Source organism: Triticum dicoccoides, chromosome 7B, assembly GCF_002162155.2.
Source record: "Triticum dicoccoides isolate Atlit2015 ecotype Zavitan chromosome 7B, WEW_v2.0, whole genome shotgun sequence".
Classification (NCBI taxonomy): Eukaryota; Viridiplantae; Streptophyta; class Magnoliopsida; order Poales; family Poaceae; genus Triticum; species Triticum dicoccoides.
This window is the reverse complement of record NC_041393.1, coordinates 693475254-693483685: the sequence shown is the minus strand read 5'-3', so window position 1 is coordinate 693483685 and position 8432 is coordinate 693475254.

Genomic DNA, 8432 nt, shown 5'->3' with positions numbered 1-8432 from the left:
CAGGGCCTAACCCGCCGGCGGTGAGTCGCCGGCGAGGCCGAGGTGGCGGAGGCCTTCGGGTTTCGTGCTCCGACGACCAAACGGGCGGAGGAGGGGCTCTACGCGTAGCTGGGAGTCGCCCACATCCATCTGTGCAAACGGCAGGGGCTGAGGTGGCCCGAGCTCACCGGAACGGGGCCCGCGGCGGCGACCGGAGTTCGGGCCAGCACGGGCACGGGGCTACGCTTGGCGAGCGAGCGAGCTGAGAGGCTGGGCAGCACCTGCTAGTCATGGGGAGCACTAAGAGCAGCTCAGTGGGGCCAGGGGAGCACGGAGGCTATGCGTGCAGCAGCAATGGCGGACGGTGGCTTCGGTGCTCGTGGGGAACGGCGCTACGGCATGGAGGGGAGCATGCTGAGTTAGGGGAGAGGGTCAGTGACTCACGGCGATGACGAGGGGACGCTCGGCGAGGTCGGGGACGGTCCGGAGCCGGCGAATTTGACGAAGATGGCCGGCGGGTCCGAGGTAGAAGACGACGGCGATGGCAGCGATGCAGGGCTTCCGGAGGGCTGTGGATCGGTGGGAAGGAAGAGGGGGTCGAGGCGGAGCTCCTGGGTGCATCGGCGAGGCTAGGGGTGGCCGGTGGCCATGGGTACGGCGACGACGACGGCGAGCTCCGCTCGGTGGTGTGCGCGGGAGGGAAGCAGAGGAGGGAACGGGGTCCAGGGGAAGAGAGGGGAGGTGCAGGGGGCGAGGGGGAGTGCGTGGCTCCCTCGGGTGCCTCCAGCGGCGAGCAGGTAAGCAGGAGGTGGCCGGAGCGTGCGCGCGCGCGTCGGGCACACGCCCTCCTGCCTACTGGCAGGAGGTTGAAGACGGTGGCGACCACGGTGGGCTGGGCCGCACAGTGCTGGACCAGCACAGGAGCTGGGCTGGCTCTGGTGGGCTGCACGGGTGAGGCCAGGTAAGTCCAGGTAAGTTCTGTTTTATATTTTTCTGTTCTGTTTTGTTTTATTAATTTATTTTGCCACTGTTTTGAATTTTAAAATAATTCAAACAATGCCAAAAACTCCTCTGAATATTTTATATTGCTAGATGGACTTTTCCAAAAGCTTATAAAATATTTCAGGGGTATTTAAATTATATTCTAATTATATGAATATAATTCAAATTCAAATAGCTAATGATTTAAATTCAAAGTCCCAAAAATAAATCCTTAAAAATGTTCAATATTTTGGTTGGGACCAGAACCCTTACCAAAATTTATCAAACATTTAAGAAGAGCCTTTTGGAGTAATGAATGAGATTTCTAGGGTTTTTGCCCCTCTTTTATTTAGGGTTTTGAGGCTTCCAATATTCCTCATTTCAAGTTTCAAAAATATAGACATGATGCACACATGAAGCTAACCTAGAGCAATGCCAGAAGCTAGGGATGTGACAACTCACCCCCACTAAACAAGAATCTCGTCTCGAGATTCAAGCGTAGGGTAGGATGAAGGGGAAACGCAAACTAGTACAATCTTCACGATCCAGGGAGCACTTCAGTTGAACGTTGATTCATTCACCATCATTGTCTTGAAGTCTTGCCTTGAAAATCCTGTCAACATGACATGGAGGGAAGAAGGAGACTCTAGAAGGGTCGATCTTCTCGAAGACCGAACAACTCACGGAATGAGACATAGGACCATCTCTCGGGTTGAGACACGAGATACACATCAAGAGGGGTGGAAGAAACGGATGACGAAGGCTCACTAGGTAGACAACGATTCCACACCTAAGAAGGTGGTAAACGATTGTCAAGGTAGCGAGGAGTTGGATTGCCATGATACCACAACGAGGCATCTTAGGGAAGGTGACTCGTAGAGATATCCCCTTAAGTGGCAAAAAGAATTACTTTTGATTCAGAGATCATTGAAACTCTTTAAACCAGCCTAAGGCAATTCTCGAGCGATCGTTTGGAGGGGGCCGGTAGAATGGCATACTCGGACTTGGATGATGTGGATTACCTTGTTGAAGACAACGCAATGGATGATTTTGCTTATCACCGGAAATGGAAGAGACCCATGGTAGAAGGGCACATTGGCGGTGCAAGCTGGGAACAAAATGCAAATGTTGGGAATGATTCTGGTAACTGGGGAAGAACCCAACAAAAGAGAGTGGATTCACTGTTTGAAAGGGTCATAGCATTGCCGAGGAAACTGAGAGGAATCCCAGTTAGTGCTGATGATAACACGTAGCGCTTGTGCGTGCTCTCAAGAACTTGAGCATTTCCATATTCATCAAGGTTTACCAACATCCGTGTCAAGGATGCTGACAACACGACATACTACCATGATGAATAGCGATGGACGATGCAGATGCAAAGGAGGATAACACTTTCTCAGATTTCATCTTAGCGAGGCCAAGGAAATAAAAATCTGGATGATCGACCGAGAGACATTTAGCACTCCGCTTCTAATGTTCTCCTTGATGTGCTAGGGTAACCCATTCATAGATATGGTTTGCTATCTAGAACATCAAGTAAAGGTCGGACTTCGGGAGCAATAGAATCCATAAGAAACAGTTACGGAGGTAAATCCTACGAAATCCTTATGGGGAGGTGGCCAACTTCCTCAATCAAGATACTACAATAACAGGTCTTTCGGCTGGGTGGTGCTGGCCACGACATCCACTTCACCAGTTATCGAGGGACCAATATCATAGTTCTTGGGAAATGCTCCAACCATCATATCTGCCTGAGATTCAGAACTGGTTGGTGTCAGAATATTCCAGACTCATTGAGTCTAGGAAGAAAACGAAAGTTTGCAACACAATTCGACGAGATGACGTTGCGAGATTCTCGGGAAATGAACTAGGATAGCAAGCTCCAAAACATGAGCTGGTTCTGCTACACACGTGTGAACACGCTGTCCCAGACAAAACATGATCACATGGTAGTCTTACAATAAAACACTACCGAGTTCTGGTTGGGAACCATCAGCGAGGATATCGAAGTTCTTTCATAAGTCCGGATTAGCTCTTATGAAGATACTCTTTCTCCTTGAACAAATCAGTCAGTGGCTTGGTGTGCTAGGATATACATATGGAATGAAGATGATCAGTCTAACAGACCACAGAATTCTTCGCACGTGCATGACCGACTTGGGATGATTCAAAAGGAACAAAAACAAACTTTCTCGAATTCACGACGGCAGCTTACATCAAAATGCACGTGAATCAAAGGAAGTCACTCCTTTCATCAAAGAAGTACTTCATGAGCTAGCATGAAGAAAATGCTTTCAAAAGTTTCCAACACTAACTTAATGTTCAACAACATCATGGAGGAGATAAGGATGTTGTCAATGGACTCAACAACAACTCATCGGAATTTCCATATCACTGGACTTCCACCATCGTGTGAACACGGTGATAGCATTGGTCAGACCCAAAAAATATAATGGTGTATGCTCGAGGGATCAACCACGAGGAAGACAACATTACGAACATCGTTGGTTCTGACTTGATTTGACGATAGCCCACACTCAAATCAAAGGATTGATAAGACGATAGGTCCAGCAACTGATCACAGGGACCAATCGATGAAGATATCATCTTTCTTCAACACACACTACACAAGAATATCCCTTTGGAACGAACTAAGTCAGGCAAGCTTTTATCTTCCAACCCTCCAAGTTGTCATTTAGCTTAACCAACTAGCTCAGGGATATCTAACACCGATTCTTGGAGAGAAGGTGGTTCACAAGAAACCAACTTGATCACGAGCTCAACATAGCGGTCAGGTGACAACCTGGTAATACTTCCGAGAAGATCTTCGGAAATCACGAACCACCGATATGTTACTAAGCTCGAGAACAATCTTGCTTTTCAGGGCAAGATGATATGATCAAATGAGCAAGGACTTGACAAAATCCTAACTCATCAATCAAAGAGTGCACCAGGAAATAAGGACTAGGTAGCACGATCAATCTTAGAATGGTGATTCAATAACCAACATACTAAGAATAAGATTATTGTCCATTAACTACCAAGCAATGGGGTTGCTAGGAGTATTGAGTTCACACATCATGATTCACTTGTCGGCACTCCGGCTGCAACAACACGGAACCGAGGAATGAAAAAGGATGGCGAGAAGTATCACTATGTCAAGAATTCACAAAAGGTGGTGCAATTCTCATGAAATTCCTGTCATAAAGAAGGTAATACTTCAGGGTAGAACAGAACCAAAAGCTGGATTGGCATTTGATCTGCGGAATACAACTGCTTTGACCCAATCCTAGATATGGATGAGGTACTGGAGTTTGTTTCTCCAAGTCATTCAGGACAGAATGGCTTGACGGACCACAAGAGTAATAGGCATCGATAACGAATGCATGCATATTCTTGACTATCAATTGATAGACAAGGGTCAGAAAACAACTAAAGAGGGTCAACTCAAAGGAACATATAACTTTCTGAGTTGTGGATGCATAAATTAGTATGTCGAACCAAGTTCAACATAATTCTTCCGGATAATCCATGCAGAAAGGTAGAACTGGCAGAGTCACGATTTATGAATGGAGAACTCCTCAAGAATAATCCTGTTGTGATATTTCAGTTCAACGAGGAACTTCTACCATAAGTAGTTCATGGTATTTGGAAGAACGATATACCACGGACCTCGAGGACTATCGCAAAGGTTACTGATATACTAAAGGAACTAGCAACACTATCAACATGACGTAAGTAGGGTGAATATCGGGTTTAAGAACCCAGGAATAGAATACCTACTACTAAGTAGCATCACGGGATGCTTTCGAGAATGATGGCCAGAATCATCACACTGGGAACACAAATCATGGCTAAATTACTAGATGATCCCCTAAGACACCTAGGGTCATAATAATATCTCCAACATATATGTCAAGGCAACGGAGTACCTCAACTCACTGATTAGTGTGGTTAATCTGGCCCATGGGTACATTGAAACGGGAAGAAAGGATTTGCAATTGCATCAGACTACTTAGAAACCTGGGATGACTCGGACAGCATAACGGCTGTAAATGCTCAGAAAGATTTCAGACATTCACAAAAATGGTGGCATAACCACTCAGAAGCACAATATCAAGGTTTCGAGATCAACAATTAACATATGGAAGTAGTAGGAACTGAACTGAGACTTAAATCCAACAATCTTATAAGTCCACTGCTTAGTAACACGTGATCCTAATAGAAAGAAGAGATAGCCTAGTTCTTAATCCCCGTAGAAGAGAAGATGATGACTCAGATCAGAAGGCCATGAGGTATAAGGAGTAAAAAGAGCCTTACGTTCCATCCCACAATCAATTCCCTTATATAACTAAAGAATTTCTAGACTCAACTTCGACCAGTTTGGCTTGGTAATCCTACAGGCAGTCAAGCTCTGATACCAACGCTGTCAGGACCCCGACTCAATGCCACATAGATCTAGCATGTAACCCTTCATATCACTTTGCGGCCTCACGCACGGTATTCCCACGGGTGTCGCCTTACCTTTACCCGGGACCGTTTGCGCCTTTTGGCACACGTATATGACAGTGTCGCTAGCATCCATATGATAAGGAGCCCGGGCTGACATGGCTAGTCGTAAACCCAAAGTGGCACAAACTTACAGGGACAGGCATCCATGACCCAGCATCGAACGTGTCGGTCTTCAGCGAGTGAATCCAGGCTGTAGCACTGGGCTAGCAGGACTCCGGTGAACCGGGCTGTAGCGGGCTAACAGGACTCCGGTATTCATCGCGTGACATTTCCCCGAAGGGACAGACACAGGAACGAAGAAGGACACATGCCGGCCAGCCTAAGTGTTCTGGAGCAGTAGCAAGCTACCAAGGCTCAATGGAAACACTAGGAGACATTTCCCGGTAAGAGAGGCTACTAAAGATAAACAACTAGATGGTCAGATCCCACACATACCAAGCATTTCAATAACATACACACAATATGCTCGATATGTGCAATACAACATGGCATCACAAAATGACTCTACGACTCAAGTAGTTTATTCAATAGGCTCCGAGGAGCGAGACATTACAAACATGGGTCTCATGACCCAACAATCAGAGCATACAAGTCAAAACACAAGTGGAAGCTATCATGTCTGAGTACAGACATCTATAAATGAAAAAGGCTGAGAAGCCTGACTATCTATCAGATCCTGCCGAGGGCACAAGATCGTAGCTGAGGTAACAAGCTAAACGTCGAAGTCCAAGCGGAACTACTAGTGAGACTGAAGTCTCTCTGCAAAAACATAAAATAGGCAAACGTGAGTACAAATGTACCCAGCAAGACTTACATCAGATCTATCTACATATGCATCATTATCAACAAGGGGGTGGTGGAGTTTAACTGCAGCAAGCCAGCTTTGACTCGGTGGCTATCCTGAACTACGACTGCAAGTAACTCTTTTGAGGTGGCGCACACGAGTCCACATATTCACCATATCAATACACCACTATGGATCCGCTCCCGTCTCCCTACGAGAACGCCATCCATAGCACTCACGCTTATCTTGCGTGTTTTAGAGTATCCACTTTCACTTGTCTATGAACTGTACAAGGGGTCCAAGTTTCCATATCCGAGGAATCCGGCTATTCGAATAGATGATGATAACCCTGCAGGGGTGTACTTCTTCACACACGCTCCCGCCACTTACCGCCCTGTACACGTCATGTACCTCGGCAACCTTCAAGCGGAAGCCGGGCGAGGGAGTCGGCCACGACCTGACTAACCGAACAAGTCTCTAGTCCAGGTTTATCGCCTATTCGGGTTCCATCCGCAAGGAGATCCGGCCGGGGTGTCGCTCACGGCCCCAAACGATGTGAGCAGGGTTCCCAAGCCCACCATCCGGGTGCCACTTGGTACACCGTGCCACTGTGTCTAGTCTGTCCCAAGCCCACCTGTACCGGGTGCCACTTGGTAGACTACTAACACTACCTACAAACACCAGAAACTAGTTGCAACTCCTGGACAGAGATCAAGTTGATTAATAAGTCGAGAGGGGCACTTAAGCATTCCAATGTGTGGTAGTAGCTGGTCATGGATCACAAACACAGAACTCAGTTCCTGAGGACGGCTGCAATGAGACAACCCACCATGTACTCCTACATGGCCTCTCACCGCTACCTTTACCAAATCGTGTTCACACACTTAGCTCACACACAGTAGGACATGTTCACACGCCTCTGATTCATCCCCGATGAATCAGACCTGACTCAACTCTAAGCAGTAGCAGGCATGACAAACAAGCATGAATGAGTAGGCACATCAGGGCTCAAACAACTCCTACTCATGCTAGTGGGTTTCATCTATTTACTGTGGCAATGACAGGTCATGCAAAGGATAAAGGGGTTCAGCTACCGCAGCAAGTAACAAATATGTCGTTGTTGTCCTAATGCAGTAAAAGAGAGCAGGAGCGAGAGAGTGGGATTTTATCGGAATGAACAAGGGGGTTTTGCTTGCCTGGCACTTCTGAAGATAACATTGAGTCTCCATCAGTGTCAACGATCACATCATCGATACAACGTCTATCGAGGGGGAACAACACCGGCAAACAGAAGGAAACACAATCAATGCAATGCACAATATGATGCATGCTATGACATGGCAACATGCTGGTGTTTTGAGCTAATGCAACTAGCAACAAGTTAAATGGGGTTGGTTTGAATACAAGATTCAAATTTAAACTCCATATGTGATTATTCAAATGCCATTTACTTCATTTGCCCTAAACAGTAGTGATAAGTTGTTCTAACATGCATGAAAATGGTACAGATGGATTCCTTGAATTTTTCTGATAATTTTTCATATATAAACTATTTAATTTGGAGTTACGGTTGAATTTCTATGATTTATTGAAGTTTTAGCTATTTTTTGGAATTTCCTGATTATTTTTAAATCCAGAAAATACTTATTGCGTCAGCCCCACGTCACAGTGACGTCAGCAGGGTCAACTGGGCTGGCTCGGGTCAAACCTGACGTGTGGGGTCCACACGTCAGTGACTAACTAACTAACCTAATTTTAATTAGAGCCTGGGCCCGCATGTCAGTGTCAGCAGGGGGGGTAATTAGTTAAAATAAACTAAACTAATTAACAGGGGGGCTGGCCCCACCTGTCATCGACCCAGGGGGGGGGGGTCAAACCCCTGGTCAACAGGGCCTAACCCGCTGGCGGTGAGTCGCCGGCGAGGCCGAGGTGGCGGAGGCCTTCGGGTTTCGTGCTCCGACGACCAAACGGGCGGAGGAGGGGCTCTACGCGTAGCTGGGAGTCGCCCGCATCCATCTGTGCAAACGGCAGGGGCTGAGGTGGCCCGAGCTCACCGGAACGGGGCCCGCGGCGGCGACCGGAGTTCGGGCCAGCACGGGCACGGGGCTACGCTTGGCGAGCGAGCGAGCTGAGAGGCTGGGCAGCACCTGCTAGTCATGGGGAGCACTAAGAGCAG